At 34.9% G+C, this 18,510-nt stretch overlaps 1 long non-coding RNA gene across 1 annotated transcript in view; it reads right to left on the reverse strand.

Annotated features, from left to right (window-relative positions):
• Nucleotides 1-9,500: 9,500 nt before the first annotated feature.
• Nucleotides 9,501-18,510, reverse strand: part of LOC144280934 (uncharacterized) — a 55,217-nt gene continuing 46,207 nt past the window's right edge. Inside the window, exons 8-9 of the long non-coding RNA XR_013349382.1 lie at nucleotides 12,470-12,640; nucleotides 9,501-12,312 (exon numbers count right to left, since the gene is read on the reverse strand). This is a non-coding gene — a long non-coding RNA (uncharacterized LOC144280934). The remainder of the gene's footprint in view (nucleotides 12,313-12,469; nucleotides 12,641-18,510) is intronic.

Genomic DNA, 18,510 nt, shown 5'->3' on the forward strand with positions numbered 1-18,510 from the left:
TTGACTATATATATTTGTGTGTGTTGTTTTATACTTTTGAACTCCCTCTTGATTTCCTTGCCAGTACTGGGCATTGTCAGTATCCCAGATTTTGACCACTCAATAGGTATGTATGCAGACTTATTTTTTAAGAGAATTCTTCTCCCTACTATGCCCCAAATTAATGAATGGATTTTTTTCAAAGTCAATGGAGGTGAAATTTTCAGCATTAAAAAGATCTTTCAGTCAAATCCTTTTATTTCAACTCAATAGAACATAAAGTGATTATCAGTAACTATCATGTTTCTCAGTGCTTTGCCCATGACCTTATTTTCTTCCTTAATTTCTCTCACTCTCTTCTTTTTTAATTCTTTCAGTCATAAGAACAAGACTGAAAATGCATTCTGTTTTTAGGGGGCACAAATAGTAGAGTGTATATAATTAAAGTTTGTGAGCAGAACTGGTCACAGCTCTTCTTTTTTGAGGTTTGCCTTCATTTTTAATGCACAAGGCAACTGACAATGTTGACATAGAATTATAGCCTTTCAATTCTCCCTTAGGCTAGTAAAAGATATCTAATAGGTTATAATAAAGGGACACAATCTAAGATTGCCATGTACTTATTTTATTGCTTCATCATAAATCAAATTACTTTTTTGTGTAGGGTTGGAAGGTATAGGGCTATAGGTATACGGCTATACCAAGGTATAGGGCTATACCTTGTCCCACACTCTCCTAGTAGCAGACTTATCAAGTCCCCATGTTTCTAGATGAGTGACACATTCATACCCTGTGACAGGTTGCCTGGGATGCCCCAGAGCTGCAGCTGCAGGCTGGTCCAAGTATCTCCTAACCTTGGGCATGCCTCTGCCAGAACTCCAGTCAAGTTTAATAACATCGAGGGAGGAGAATAAAAGAGAATGGAGATGAATACCCTTTGTGTACAAGGAAGGGGAAAAAATCAAGGAAAAACTTGTAAGACTCTTATGAATAAATAAATAAAATCTTAAAAAAAAAAAAACTTGTACCAGATGCCTTTAAGAGTTAAACTTTACTAAGACAAAAACACAATACATGGGATCTATAGACTTAATCTGAATAATAAGGATTTTTAAATGTTACTTTTGTATATCTAACAAAAGCAATGTTTTAAATAGTCAATGGAATTCATAACATGTTTAAAACTCCTTCCAGGATAATTCAAATTAACCCAAAACCATAAAACCAAACCACCTTCCTTTCCTTTGTCTGTAGATATTTGAGAAAGTCCATTTTTTAAATGATGAATTTCCATTTGAATAGTCATTCAAATGAAAGGGGTTTTTTTCCCAAATGAAACAGTTTTGAGAATATTTGAGACACAGATTTCCTTCATCCTCCACCTTCCCCTCTGTCCTTGTCTCTTTTCTTTTCCACCACTCCTATGCATACACTCCCAACAAGCATTCCTAAAACTCCTTGAAGAGAATTTAGCAGGCACACAAAAAGGAATGCCAGATGTAGCCACAGCAAGTCAGAGGAGGTCCACACACTCAAGAAGATCACATCTCTGAATACAAAAAAAAAAAAAAAAAATCCAGAATTAAGAAGTCATTCCCAATGATGTATTTGGAGATTGCTTTTTCTATTATTTTGGTAGTGATATTCATTTGTCCTTCCCTGATAAATCTGCCTACATTTCCATGTGGAAAATCAAGTTTGAGGGAGCCCCAAATGCATTTCTAAAGCCTTCATTTTCCCAAGCTGCAGCTTGCTGATGCCACAGGGGGTAGAAATATAAATAGCCAACAGATAAAATGTGGCTGATAAGAAGAGTCCATGGAAAGTTTCCTCTACTCATAATGTTTTTGCTTCTCATCCTTTAAAGGGCTTGCTTTCCTTGCTTGGATGATGGAGATGAGCCAAAGAATAAGCGTGATCATTTACTTTGCTCTTATCAGTTCTGTGATGTTACCCCCATTCCTTCGTTCCCAAAACATTGCAGCTCAAAGTAACAACATATTTATCACTATAGCAGCATCAAAAAATAAAGTAAAACAACAATAAAAAGCACAACAAATGATAGCCAGATAGATAAATAGATAGACAGATAGAAAGAAAGGATTATATAGATATACGTGGAGACAAAGAGACAGCTGTATTCCAGGACAAATTCTCTTCAGAGGGTCCCAGAATTAGAGGTTTTTTTGTAAAGAGTCCACATACATATAATGTTAATAGTAATGAGTCACAGGTATTGGGAATTTGAAACATGTTAACTTCATACATGTCCATGTCTATTACTTTTTGGCTCTTTGCCTCTTCCTCACCTGGGAACCATGGGAGGGATCTGGAAAGTTGCTCAAGGAAGCTTCTCTCTGATCTTCCCTAAAATCCTTCTCTACTGACTTCTGTTGTCATGTTCTTTATTTAGGAAACATGTCCTTTGCCTCATTTGTACCTCAACATAAATTATCTTGTTTCTATGGGCCCCTTTCCAGAGTGGGAGAACATTCATCTTCTGTCATCAACATAGAATTCTTAATCATAGTAGAAAAGAAGAGACAGATTTAAGTGATCCTTTTGAGGTAAAAAAACAATCAAACTTGACCCTATGACTGTGGGAGGTAAGAGAGAAGAAGGAAATCAACAGTGAATCAAATGTTTTGGATTAATATCTAAGCAGTTGTTGTGGAAGTTTACAATATATGCACTTTGCTTTTTAAAAATAACTTTAGTCACTCTTGGTCTATTGCAAAATTGTTTAAATGGCTAAAATAATATTTGAGCTAGTCTAAAGTAGCCATCATTAGGTAGTAACGTATATGCAAAATTAAAGAAAGACTGAGTAATGATTCAGTTACCCTATAGATTTTCTCCCACTTCCCTTCTATTTCAGCCTTTATATATTCAGATATGAGTAAGAGATCTTATCACGGAATATTTTGATAGAATTTATTGGCTGAGTGAAACTACAATTAGCCTTTACATTCTTGGACATTCATGATTTTCTAGTTGAGATCAATAAAAATCATAATTAGCATACATAATCATCACAATCTCTTATCATTTCCCCACTTTCTGATTTTACAGGGGACAGCGCACTAAAATATACTTAAGCTCACTTAAGCAGTAAAACAGTACTTTGAACTCATGTTTGCTGAGGTGAAGACACTGAGTAGCTCTTATGCAATGCCTGGAGTTTTCATTTCACACAATGTCACTTATGGATGTGATGCAGTCATCTCAGTAGGTAGCAGCCAACCTCAACAAGGACTGAGATTGCAAATATTTTTATTTAGTGTTCTTTCTGCTTATGTATGCTATGCTTGTGAGTGGGATTATACATAATGAAACTGGATTCTTGTCCTGAAAATAGATTTCACTATGTGGCCTGGGTCAAATTAATTTACTTTAATTTCTTCATTGGCAAAATGGGCATAATAGCATCATCGTCCTAATAAGAATTTGGTAGGACTTGTGTAAGATGGTCTAACTAACTGGCACATCATAACCTTTTAATAAAAATTATCATTATAATCATTACCAGTATTCTTTAGTTTTTTGATTGTACTATATTTTTATGATCTAATCCCTGTAAGGGTAAGTCTAAAAAGAAAACAATTTGAACTGCCCTGCTTCCACTGGCATTTGATATATTGTCTATTCTTTCCTTGTATAGCACAAGCTTAAATCAATAACTATCCTTCTATCACATTTAATGTTCCTACTTTGAAAATGTAATCAGAGTAAAGACGTATAATATATACTAGGATAGTGATTGCAAATTTGTTTATTATGGAGAAAAAGCCATAATTTACAAATGATCTAAATGATCATCGGTGGAAAATTAAAGAAACTAATTATGGCTCATTCTCACAATAGAACATAGTATCATTTTAAAGGACAGTGAAGATGCCCCATATACTTTGACATGGGAAAGTAAAACTAGGAAACATTTAATAAAAAAATACCTTAAAGAAAAGTATGTATACTGTAATACTATTGATATTTTATTTTTTTAAAGATTTATTTATTTATTTTTAGAGAAAGAGAGAGAGAAAGCAAGTGGGGTGAGGGGCAGAGGGAGAGGGAGACTGAGAATCCTCAAGCAGACTCCATGCTCTGAGCGCAGAGTCTGACGTGGGCTCCATCCCAGGAACCTGAGATCACAACCTGTACTGAAACTAAGAGTCAGATGCTCAACCAACTGAGCCACCAGGTGCCCCTTTACTATTGATATTTTTTTAAGATTTATTTATTTATTCATGAGAGATACAGAAAGAGAGGCAAACATATAGGCAGAGGGAGAAGCTAGCTCCTCACAGGGAACCCAATGTGGGACTCAATCCTGGACCTTGAAATCACGGCCTGAGCCAAAGGCAGATGCTCAACTGCTGAACCACTGAGGCATCCCTACTATTGATATTTTAAAATTAAGGATAAGATGCATTATATATAGCACATGCATATATGTACACATTATCATATAGGATAACCCTATCATGTAAACATTATCTCTGGAGTGTGAGAATATTATTCTCTTTGATATTTCAGACAATTGTTGTATTATTTATACTACATTGTTTGTATTTGGCCATGCTTTGAAGGTATAAAATTTAAAAATGAAGAAAAAAATATATGTAAAGTCTATAAGAAAACTTTTGTAAAAGCAAATAAAAACTGGTAGTTATGACAGAAATATTCTTGAGCTATAGATGTTTTTAATTTATTTTTAATCCACATGAAAGAATAAAATTAGTCCACCCATACCATCCCCCTATGCTTCTGTTGGTAACAACTACTAAACAAGCATCAAACAATGCCTTTTTTTTTTTTTATTTTCAGCTTTCTGTATCCCCATTTCCAAATTTTTGTTAAACTCAACTCTGTTAAGAAGCTTCTTCGATTAACTCGATGCAAGAAATTATATATAACTATTTCAAAGTCTGTACATTTACTATTATTTGAACATTCATTTTTAAATTAAAAAGGTTGTCTTTATTATAAGTGTTAGGACAGTTCACAACCGAGCCATTGATACAGTGATTAAAAAATAAAAGATTCAAGAAAAATCTTGTATTTATTCAATCAGTCTCAAATTAGCACTATAAATATTTCACCTTATTTCCTTCTCAATTTTTCTTTATTTCATAGATTTGGATTTTTTTCATTTTAAATTGTCATCATAGTGATTTTACAATTTCCTCTTATTATGGCTTATGTTTCCTGTATATTAAAATGGACTCATTAACACAATTTAATAACTTTGTTGTATTCTATAATGCTTATATAACATGCTTTATCATTATCTTAAATAGCCTTGTCATTTTACATATTTTACTATTATAAATAAGAATATTTTTTATAGGGATCCCTGGGTGGCGCAGCGGTTTAGCGCCTGCCTCTGGCCCAGGGCGCGATCCTGGAAACCCGGGATCGAATCCCACGTCAGGCTCCCGGTGCATGGAGCCTGCTTCTCCCTCTGCCTATGTCTCTGCCTCTCTCTCTCTCTCTCTCTCTGTGTGACTATCATGAATAATAAAAAAAAAAAATTAAAAAAAAATGATTTAAAAAAAAAAAAAAAAAAGAATATTTTTTATAAATAAGAATATTATAAAAATCTTTGTGCATAAAGTCTTCTTTAAAAACTTAAAGGTGCCTTATTTAAAGATTTATTTATTTATTTTAATTTGAAAGAGAGAGAGAGAAGGAGAGAGAGAGAGAGAGAGAGAGCATGAGCTGGGGGCGGGGCAGAGGGAAAGACAGACTCCCAAGCTGACTCCAAGCTGAGTGCAGTGTCTGACACCAGGCTCCAATCCAGGACCCTGAGATCATCACCTGAGCCAAAACCAAGATTCTTAACCAACCAAGCCACCCAGGGGCTCCTAAAAATACTTTATTTAGAACAATGCCCCAGGAATGAGAAAAGCATGTGCAAAAAGATCTTAATATAAGTCTTCAGGTTGCTTTCCAAAATGATTATTCCATTTAACCTACGTGGTTGAGCTTGCCTCTTTCTGCATATTGATTCTTATTGTCTTAGGAACTTTTAAAATCTCTCTCAAAACAAAAATACTCTCATTTTTTTGTACTCCTGAATATTTTGTATATCTTGTTTTACACACAATGGTATTGTCTAATATCATAGACCCTGATGGATTGCCCTGTAAATACATGAGTAAATCCAGTTATCAAAAGTATAGACCAAAAAAAAAAAAAAAAAAAAAAAAAAACAAGAAAAAGCAAGTGATCCCCATCTTTGTATGCCTCTGTCTACCACTACGATTTCCCTATTTCTAAGAAAGAATGAATAAGTGAAAGCAGAGACATAGGCAGAAAATAAAGAAAAAAGTCAGAATATTGAAAGGAATATACTACACTGATAGATTGCTGCAATTAATGTTTTAAATGTATGGATATGATTAAATTATAAATATTTTAGTCTATTGAGCAAAATTCTTACATAAGCATGTTTTATAACTCAGGATGGAATATAAGTAAAAAGAAAACTGAAGAAATTTAATAATAGTGGTATAGATAAGAAATAGAGGTTTTTTTTGTAATATTACAATCACAATATTAAAATAATATTAATTGAAAGAAAGCCAAACGACAACACAAACCAGGTGGGAATTCCAGTTTTGACCATGTTGCACTGAAGGCTTCTAGCACTGTCCCCAAACCATTACAATGATAAAGTATTTTTATGTCATTAACACAGAGATACATACCCACTTTGAAAAATAATATGAAAAGAATCTTGGGCATAATTCTGAAAAATAAAAAATAAATGAGCTGAGGTTAGAGCTATCATAGTAATTTAGGCCTCAGAGTGCAACACTGGGATGCTAAGTGAGAATCGGTGTTGAGGTGCCCCAATAATAAACTCTTCTCTACAAATGTACCAAACCAATTGGAAAAAGAAAAAAGGAGCCAGCTAATGAAATGTGAAAAATTTGACTCTTTGTTTAAGGAAATAGGCTTCCAAAATAAATTCTCAGAATTCAGTGGTCAAACAACCATCAATGAACCAGTACAGGGCACTACATAAGGCAGAAAATTGTTTCTAAAACACTCACTTTGCTCAGCATGAACAAGCAAAGCACAATCCTTGTTTTATGGATAAGGCTGCTCCCAAAGAACAAAGAAATATGTATACTAGTTCCCTGGTCCAAAATTCACCAATTGATGATACATTTCTCCATCCCTCTATCACCTATCCATGCTTAAATGTGGGATGAGGAAACACAAGAGTTTTGTCCTAACGGAACTTCCTCCCCTGTGGAGAAGAAAGCATTAGGTGTAGGGAAGAAGTGTGCCTCCCAGTGAACATTCTCAATCCTTTTGTTCCATTTTTCCTTCAAATTTAACCACTAAGAAAATGGCCAGCCAGTAATGTAGCCATTCCACGTATGGGAAGAAATCCAAATCCATCAGGGCAGTCTAGGCACTAGGCATTTATCATACCTGAATCCCTAGAGGCATCCCATCCCCTATATCAGGAATTGTACTTGAGACATTGCATCTTCTTAAAACACTCGGAAAGTTGCTCGGTCAGAGCTGCTCTTGCCTCTCATGAGTAGGTTTTTCATTCCTGTTTAACTGTGACTAACTCTACTATGCAATTACTTCAACTGTGAAGCTTTCTGTGAAGGAAGGTTCGCATCTGGTCTTTATATTTTTTTTTCAACTGGAAAACTCACTCTCATGAGGTTCCTTAACCAGAGAAGGACACTGAGGAAACTTGAATCCGGGTGGATTCCTTTCCCTCTGCATTGTCAAGGGCATGAATAGCATTCTTTCTTTCCATTGTTTCTGCAATAATTGGAAGTGCTGCTTGTATATTCTTTACCTATTATTTACTTCAGATTCATTTATCCAGGGTTAGAAGAGGGATAATGGGGAGTGACTACCAATGAGTGTTTGATTATTTTTTTTTTTTTGAGGGAGGTTGATAAACTCTGGGATTAATGGTGATGATGGTAGCTGCCACTGGCACTGAGACCAAGATGGCTGGGAGACTCCCAGGGAGCAGGTACTGGTCACGTCCTTCACCAGCAGAGGCCTTGCTAGAATTCTGCCCCCACTCTGCCCCTGCCTCTTCACCAGGTAGCCACAGTGACCAACTAGACCATGCCCTACAACTATCCCGTGCCCCCCCTGAGGTGATGGGAACATGTCCCGTGTGCCCAGGGATCCCTAGGAACCCCAGGACCACCAGTGTCCAAGCTTACAATGGCTGAAGAAACTGTGAGCACCTCCAGTGATAGGAAGGAGGCCTCCTCCCCCATGACCAACAAAATGTGAAAAAAAAAATAGCGATGGTGATTACACAACTTTGCAAATATACTAAAAACCATTGAATTGTATACTTTAAAAGAGTAAATGTTATAGGATGTGTGTATATATATATATGTATACACACACACGCATATATATATATATATTCAAACACAACTTTTATTTTATTCATGGATTGACTTTCTAGCTGTTAACAAAGATAACCTCAGCAACCTTAAAACTGTCCACTGTATTCTAGGTTTGAACTTTTATTTTATATTAAATAGATAATATTTACATATGTAATATAGAATATGTTTTATATACTATACTCATAATGTATATGTATTATATATATGCGATATATAACATAATAATGTATATAAAGGATAATGAGAGCCAGTTTCTTCACTACTGGAAAGGTTAGTTAGAAATATGGAAAGGGGAAATACTAATATGTTCCCTGTAGTGTGGAATTGGAATTAGCATGAATTCATATTACTACTACTATCTATTACAAGTTAGATAAATCGAGGAATAACATAGATATGCCTGTACATAGAGGTGTGTGTGTGTGTGTGTGTGTGTGTGTGCGTGTGACCGTGTGTCCATGACTATACTTTCTAGCTCTGTTAGCTGGGTGTGCCTAGAGGAAATGACACCCCAGTAACAATGAGTATATTTACTCCCCAGACTTTAGTTTCTAATAGCCATCCTCTACTAAAATGAAATTAGGACTCATTGAAGTAAATACTAATGCCAAGACTGGGACAGAGAAAATCCAACATGAGTCTGGAACATTTTCACTGTAAATTAAAAGAATGCTCAATAAATCACGGAGTTGGGTGGCTCAGAGGTTTGGCGCCTGCCTTTGGCCCAGGGCGCGATCCTGGAATCCCGGATCGAGTCCTGCGTAGGGCTCCTGGCATGGACCTGCTTCTCCCTCCTCCTGTGTCTCTGCCTATCTCTCTCTCTCTATCTATCATTAATAAATAAATAAAGAAAGAAATCTTTAAAAATAAATCATGGAGTTGAGTCAAAAAGATTATAAAGATTCCCATAGCCAAGTTTAGGGCCACTTGAGCATACTACTATTACTACTACTAATAATAAACAATAAGTTATAATTGAATAAAATAGGAATCCATAAACCTATATGAATATACATATACACATGAATCAAACATAGAAGGGGGAAATAAGAAATCTATCAATGTCAACTAATAAATATAGAAGAAATTATAGGGTTAGAAATCATCAACACTTGCTAAATTTAATGGGTAAAAGTTTGATGAAGAATAGTCTTAAAGTAGACATCCACAAGTTACAGATCTTTACAAATAGAAAAATAATTTACCATGGACACTCTGCAGACATCACTTAATCCCATGACAAAAGTTCTTGTTATCAATATTGGAACAGTCATTATATGCCTCCTAGTATAAGAAGTGAGAAGAACACAGCTCCATATCTATGGTATTCTTGCAAAAAAATGCATAACCCACATTATATCATGAGGAAACACTAGAAACATTCAAATTACAAGGCATTCTACAAAATTATTTATTGTTATCATTATTATCTCTTAAAAAATGTCAAGGTCAAGAAAAAGAGAAAGTTTGAGAATCCTTTTCAGATTAATGGAGATTAACCAGACATGGTAATAAATGCAACATATGATCTAGACTAGATGCTGTATTAAGGGGACAAAACTATACAATAGCTTGCTGGGACACTGGCAAAAGTTAAACATATGAATTAGATAATGTGTTGCGACAATGTTCAAGTTCTTGATTTTTATTGGTATTTAGTAATAAAGACATAATGCTTTCAATGATTCAGGAAAAAAATATATTTGCATATGTATCTGGTTACAAATACTTATGCAAACACAGAAGTGTGTGTGTATATGCACATGCACACAGATGTGAAGAGAAAGAAGGTGATACAGCCAATGAGGCCAGATTTAACAATTGCTGAATCTGGGTTAAAAGTATCAGGGAATTTATTGTACTCTTCTTGAAAATATCCTGTGAACTTGAAATCATATCAAAAAAATTTACAAACAAAAATATAATAATTTGCAGGAAAAGAAACAAAGTAAATGCACCAAAAGATGAACAGTAGTTTGTGCAGCTGCTAGGACAGTGTAGTCAATTTTTACTAGCTTCCTCTTTTTTCATTTTACCCACACCCTCTTATTAAAAGTATGTTGTGAATCACCAACTGTAAAAGTAGTGAGCACTGGAGCACTTATCTCTTTTCTAAGCTCTGTATCAACATATTTTTTAGCTTGACACTTAAATAGAACATGGCATTGCTGGACATCTTTATTATTTTTTTTATTTTTTTTCATTTTTTTATCCTTTATTGATTTAGATCTTCTTACTGCAGTATTTCAGAAATAGCCTTTGGCAGAAGCATTTTTGCCAACATACACGAAGCAATGAATTAAAGCTTTCTTTTCTGAGGGAACGAAATCCTTAAATTATTTTAGGGATTGACAACAAAGTGGACAGAAGATGTCAACAGTAACACTGATTTCAGAGGCAAACAGTATTTGAACTGAGGCTATCTGTTCCTCCATGTCAATTTACCCCTGGCTATCCACTTTTTTCCCACTAAATAAAACAAGCCTGTTCCTGTGCTGTCAGATGTGCAAGGTAAATACACAATTCTCCTCCTAGCCCCACCTGGAAAAGTTAGTGTACGTGCCCAACTCCAGGTATCAGTGTTAAACAGATACTTAAACTTGTGCTTATCTGTTTTGATCTTCTCAGGAAAAGGCATTCTATAAGTGTGCCATCTCATCATTAAATATCAAGTTTCCCTTCCTATGTTTTGATCACTGACATTCAAATGGTTTCTAATTAGGATTTGCTTAAAATACCACTTGCTGAATTTCTATTAGAATGTATTTTGAAACTGGAAATATTGACAGAGGCATTTAAGAAATGTCCACAGAATAAGGAAAACATTATTTCTTTTGTAGCCATTTTGATAATGCAATTGTTCTACTAAAAGTTTGGTGGCATCAGACTGAAAGTTTTATCTAGGGCAAGAATTGCTTTAAAAAATCAAGTTTTATTTTTAATTCAAAAAGTCTGTAATGCCTTTTTTAATCAGAAACAAAAAGTGATACAAAATGGCTAGTCTTAATTTTAGAATTAATTCCCTTGGTCAAAAAGTGATTGTGATTATAGAAAAATTAACCCTAAGGAAATTGACATTTCTAGTTATTATAAATAAAGTGATCTGCTTTGGGTCTGGTCTCCACCAATGAGACAATATTTTGTTTTCCTGAGGAGCTAGAAATTTATTTAATTTTATTAACAGAGGCCTATTTACTGTAGTGGTGGTGGTGGTGGTTTTTAAGATAACTAACATATACTACATTAATGCCACCCAATCTTCTTTCAAACCCAAAAGTTGCCAAGTAATGAAACTATGAAACTCTTGCCATTCCATCAGGTATTTGATAGAAACTATTGGGTGTGTGAGTGTGTGTGTGTATAGGAGAGATGCAAGAGAGATATTAGAAATGACTTTCTTCATCCTAGAGTAATTTGCCACTATGTGGCTAATGTCTTTGTTCACTAAACACTATTGTGACCATTATTCCCATTTTAAAAGAAAGCTATGATATACATCTAGCATTAGAAACCCAGAAATTATAGATATTGATGTAAATAAATGAAGGAGAAATGTCATTCATCACAGATAACAGAACCAACAGTCCACTTAGAACTGTCTCAATATTCTTTTCCTCTATCAATGTTTCTTTGCTGTCTTTTCTGCTTTAGGTAAAGGACTGGTGATAAGATCATGAAAACAAAGTATCTCCAAATGGTACTAAGATGTCTTGGCTGCTGGGCCAAAGGAAAGATGAGACAGTTGTGGATGGAGATTAATGCCATGATACTCATCTGGCAAATATCCCATGACAGGAATTACTCTATGGGAATAATAGTGTTTGTATTTTAAGTCTCTATGTATTGCTCTCTCAGATTTGGTCATCCATCTCCTTGGCACAGCTGAAGTGTGGTCCATTCCCATTTGATCATACAGTACCTATTTTAAATGATAAAAAAGGAAATTAATATTTATCCAGCATTGTGTGCCAGTTCTGTACTTGTTATGGGACACACATTATTTCATTATGATAGGTAAAATAATGGTCCCACAAAGATGTCTATATTGGAAACCAGAGAGACAGTGAACATATTACCTTATATGGCAAAAGGGATTTTGCAGATTTGATTAAATTAAGGACCTGGAAAGATTCTTCTAAGTTATCTGTGTGGGTCCGTTCTCATCCTGCATCCTTACAAGTAGAAAATCTTTTCTGGCTGGAGAGGTGAAAGCAGGAGAAGGACTCTATGTAGACTGTCCTTGTTGGCTGTGAAGGTGGAAAGAGAAAGCCATGAATCAAGGAATGGGGGTGGCATTTAGAAACTCAAAAAAGCAGAGAAATAGACCTACAGATAGGCATGAAGCTCTGGCAACGTCTTGATTTCAGCCTAGTGAGATTCATGTCAGAATATCCACCTTTAGAAGGTTAATAAACCTGTTTTGTTTAAGTCACCAAATATATGTTAAATGGTTACAGCATCATCAGGAAACCAATATACTCATGAAATTTCTACAAATTCATTTCAACTGCGCAACATTTTCTCCATTTCATAGTTATCAAAAATGGAGCAAAGAATAATTTATTTAACTTGCCAAAGTTTCCGTAAGTAGCCAACTGCAAAACCAGAATACTTAAGCTTTGGAATTCTATAGTCCTTTGAGAATGTTGGGTTTTTCACATGTGATACATAGATATCATTCCATCTTTTAATGAACATGTTAGCTAAATAAATTAATAAAAGTGACAATCCAAATATAAATATAATAAGATTATACTATTTCCTTCGTTCAAAATGATGAAAATAATAGTAGAGAGAAAAACTTTAATCACTGAATTATCTAGAATAGTCAGTGTCAATATGGAAAAGTCATTCTAATGGGTTAAGTGGATTTTTATTTACAAATGATGAATAGGATTGATATAATCAAAAGATGGACAATAACTAGTGTTGGCAAGGATGCAGAGAAGTTGGAACCCTCATACCTGGCTGGCGGGAATGTAAAAATATGCAGTGCTGTAGGAAATTCTTTGGAAATCCCACAAAAGTTAAACATAGAATGACCACGTGCCTAGCAATTCCACTTTTAGATATATAGCCAAGAGAATTGAAGACATATGTCCACATAAAAACTTGTACACAAATGTTCATTGTGACATTATTCATAATAGTGAAGAAGTGAAAACAATCCCATCTGAATAGATAAACAGAATATGATACATCCATATAAGGGATATTGTTGAGCCGTATAAAGAAATAAAGTAACTGGTGCTATAACATGGGTGATCTTGAATAAATTATGCTAAGTTGAAAAAGCCAAACACAAAAGGCCATGTATTATATGATTCTATTTTATACACCATGTCCTCAATAGGCAAATCCATGGAAACAGAATATCAATTAGTGGTAACCATGGGTTGTGGGGAGGGGTAATGGGAACTGATTGCTTATTGCTATAGACTTTCTTTTGGAGATGTTTAAAAAATTTTGAAATTAAGTAATAATGATAATGGCACAACACTCTGGATATACTAGAAACACGAAATGGGTATAAATGTCATGATATGTGAATTGTATCTCAAGGAATAAAAGACTAAAGGAAGGCTTTCAGTAAACCAAATGTGAAAAGGTGGATCCAGGGAGCAGAAAATTGTATAAGCAATTTTCATTGATGCTTACCAGGTAGTTTGAACAAGTTGTAATCATAATATTCAAATTTGGTATTAACTCCATAAGAATATAATAAAGGCCACTCTGAATTAAATTTGGATCTTTACAATGTCAATTAAAAAGTTTTAAAAATATATTTACGATTTCTAAGTAACAGGATATAATTACAAGAAGATGAGATACAAATTGATTTAAGGTAAATTTATAAATACAGATGCATTCACGTTTAAGGTTAATTGTCCTCTGAAACTCTCTTGCTTGACATGAATATTCTATTGATTTGCTGTCTCAGGGTTTACTAGCATGCTGTAAAAGGGTTTTAGTCTCTAAAACATTGCTATTTATCCTAGAAAATCTGCATGCACTATATCACATGAAATTTTAATTGAGACATGTTTTATAATAAACGATGTAACCTGGCATTGTTCTATTTGCTTACATAACAATATCTCAATTGACTATACTCATTCATTGTTAATTAGCTTCTTACCAAAGGGTATTGGCAGAGTTTCCATAATATTCTTAGCAAATAAAATAAGGGTATAAAGAAACTTAAGAGACTTTGAAGGCTCTTATTCCCAGAACTATTACTTCAGTGTTTAAGCATAAAATCAGTCTATTTTTGGATGCTGGGTCCTCCCTTTAGAAACAAGGGGAAAACCTGCTACCACACTAAGTCACATGCTTCATTAGCAAGAGGGAAACCTGTGAAAATAACAACATAATCCAGACCAGGAGCAATATTAAGTACTTAAGCTTTCTAGAGAACATGTTTGAGAAAAAGTCTCTTTTTCCTTTCATAGAATATTTTTGAGAATGTATCAAACATATGTGAGGACTTTAAATGTAATCCTTAGCAATCCTCCTTCTTGTCTTCAATAATTGTAAAATTACCTGCCAATTTAATTTGAAACATAAAGGTTGGCTATTTTAATTTTAATTTTGAGGTCACTGATAATATTCCATATGTTTTCTCTTGTTTCATAGTTCTCAAAACACAAATTCCAGGTTTTTCATTTGGTACCTGCATGACTTTCTGGAGTTGTAATGGATACCTTTTGTTCCAGGTGTGAAGCAATAGGAAAAATACACCAACGCCTAGAACTCAAATTCTCTTTGGAGTGCTGCACCTGACCGTAGCAATTTAAGAGACTGGCTAAAATCAATTTTGAAAGACAATTAGTCAGATGAAGGTGTGTTCCGTGGGGAGCATTCCTAGAAGAGAGAAAGTACAAAAGGCATGGGTGGTGGAAAGCACCTGGATGTATGATGGTTAGGGTGGTTCTTCTCCCTGTGTTACTCCACAGCTATATATGCCCCTTCCCCTCCCTGCTCTGTGCTCCAGAACTGCCTTTTGGCTGCATTAGACATTGCCTCAACTAGGCTCCTAGCCCTCCGGTGTCTAGTCAGACTTTCCCAGTGGGAGGTACCACAGGCATTGAGAAAACTGACGACAGTAAGGTCAGACTGCTTAGTCTTCATCTCCCAGCTCCCTCCTGTAGGCTGTGGCTTAGAACCTCCACTGCAGTCTTAAGTGGGCTGAGGTCTTTGACATCTTCAGCTCCAACCACCATTCTTTCTTGACAAACAGATTGTAGAGATAAAGACGGATAGGTTGGCAGCGACTGGATCACAATGAGACATAAATGTTATGCTACTGAATTCAAATACTTTCTGAAGATATGGGGCTCACCTAAGGATATTGAATAAGAAGGTGGTAAGTGAGATTTACTTTTTAAGAAGACAACGCTAACAGCAACAAGAAGAACAGATTGGAAGGAAGAGAGCCTGTAGGGAGAGAGGTCATATAAGAGTCCATTCAAATAAACCTGGCAGGCAATGAGGGTCTGAACGAAGAGAACAGTAAGTAACTAGGAAGGGATTAACCAGAGAACTTTGATAGGTGTGCATCTGTGCCCAACTGTACCGCCCAGAGTTACCACTGGTAACTGGTGGAGCTTAAGTTGTTTTCACTGATAAAACAGAGTTTTAATATCAATTGTTCAGGAAAATTAAAGTAACATAACAAATGTATAAAATCGATCTCTTTTATAACAAGTTATGAATAAGTTTATGGTTCCAACTGTATGAATTATTGTTTCCAGAAAAGAACTATTTTATAATGGTGCCAGCAGTTGTTTTTCATTTTTTTACCATAACTTTTCCAGAATAAGTGCTAATTCTATTTGTTTCAAACTCTATTATTATTCAGTGTAGTAGAGCTGAGCAGTAGAGACTAAAGGAGCAAAAGGATTGCCATCCTACTACTCTCCTTTCTGGGGTACACTCTTAAAACTTTGGCATTTATTTTTCTGTTCTTTTTTTCCTTATGTTGGTGTTTTGTACACACATACACACACACGCACACACATACACATACAGGTTTTAAAATGTTTGTAAGTGGCACCACGCTATGTGTATTTGTGAGTTACTCTTAGGCTTTACAATTCTTACTGGAACCTCTCCTTATAAATACAAAGAAAATAGGGATGCTTGGGTGGCTCAGTGGTTAAGCATCTATCTTTGGCTCAGGACATGATCCCAGAGTTCCGGGATCGAGTCCCACATTGAGTCCTTCATCGGGCTCCTGCATGGAGCCTGCTTCTCTTTCCTCTGCCTGTGTCTCTGCCTCTCTCTGTGTCTCTCGTGAGTAAATAGATAAAATCTTTTTTAAAAATACAAAGAAAATATTATTTTTACCCCTGCATAGTAGTATCCAGTTTTACCCCTGCATAGTAGGAAGATATACTAATTTATCTAAGTCTATCTCTTTTGATGGATGTTTAATCTTTTTTAAAAATTTATTTCTGCTGTTATAAACAATGCTGCAATGAATATATATTTGTTCACCATAAGTGGACTTCTGTCATATACTCTGAACAGGAGCATTGTTGCATCATTGGGATACACATTTTAAATTGTAATAGATACTGGGGCACTGTACCAACATATGATACCCCAATCCATGATACATGGGAATGCTATTTTGTTGCATCCAGCCAATAGTAGATATTGCCACTCAACTCATTCATTATAATTTGACAAGGGAAAACATTTTACTATTATTTCTTTATCCATTGCTTTGATCACTAATGAGGTCCAGTAACTTGTCTTATGTTTATTAATCTTTTTTCCTTCTGCAAATTTTCTGTTCATATTGTCTGTTTTTCTATTGAGTTGTCATTTTCTTCATTATTTCAGAAGCTCTTTATATTGTTGCTATTGGTTTTATTATGTATAGAAAAAATATTTTGTCAATATTCGTTGCTCCTTCTTACCTGGAGTGTGGCAGTTTCTGTGATATAGAAGTTTTAAAATCTCATGTAATCAATTGTAAAACTTCTCAGTTTTTGATTTCCAGTCTTTATGACATGTTTGAAAGATATTTAATTTAAGTTTACTGCATTAATCAGCTCAGGCTTCCATAACAAACTACCACAGACTGGTGGTTAAACAACAGAAATTTATTTTCTCAGTTTCTGGAGGCTGGAAGTCTGAGATCAGGGTGTCAACCTGGTCAGTTTCTGGTGAAAGCTTTCTCCCTGGCTTACCGAAGTATACCTTCTCATTGTAACTTTACGTGCTCTTTCTTACGCATGTGCACTATGTGAGAGATGTCTCTCTCTTATAAGGCTATCTATGCTGTTGTATTAGGACTTCACCCTTATAACTTCACTGAATCTTAATTACATTCTAAAAGCCCTGGGGATTTGGGCTTCACCATACACATTTCTGAGGGACAGAATTTAGCCCAAAGCAATTACAAAGAGACATTCTTCTGATTGTTTTAAAGAGATATTTAATTCATCTGGAATTTTATTTTTATATATATATACAGAAGTAGTTTTGTGAAACATGGATCTAACTTATCATTCGATCTTTTCCCAATATTACTTACTTAATCCCATTCTATTCTCACATATTGATATGAAATATGAGTATTATAGTATAATATAATTCAATGGATGCATGAATTATTAGACTTTCCATTAATTAATTAATTAATGGAATTAATTAATTCCATTAATTAACTAGCTTCAGCACCAGACACACATTTTTTAATTCCTAAAGTATTACTGTATGCTTTGCCATTTATTAATTATCTTATGGGCATTTAAATTTTCTAGGCTATTTTTATCCAAACAGTTTTTGAAATCATTTTTAGAATTTATAAGATTTCACTTATGAAATAAAAAAGTTTACTGGAAATTCAAGCCTTCTTTTATATGTCTGTCAGTAAGTTAACATAGCTTAGGAATTTTGCCCGCTTTAGGCAGGATTGTAATTAACCAGAACAAATATGGTCAGAAATCTGTCCCCCCACCTCTGGCAGGTCCACTGCTTCCTCTCTTCAGCTCCCATCTAAGCCATCCATGGCATCATCCCTCATAGGGTCAAGATGGCTACCAGAAGTGTGAAAATTCTACCACAAAGAACAGCCATTCTGAAAAAGAAGTATCTCTGTTCC

The sequence above is a fragment of the Canis aureus genome, chromosome 12 (genome assembly GCF_053574225.1).
Source record: "Canis aureus isolate CA01 chromosome 12, VMU_Caureus_v.1.0, whole genome shotgun sequence".
Taxonomy (NCBI): Eukaryota; Metazoa; Chordata; class Mammalia; order Carnivora; family Canidae; genus Canis; species Canis aureus.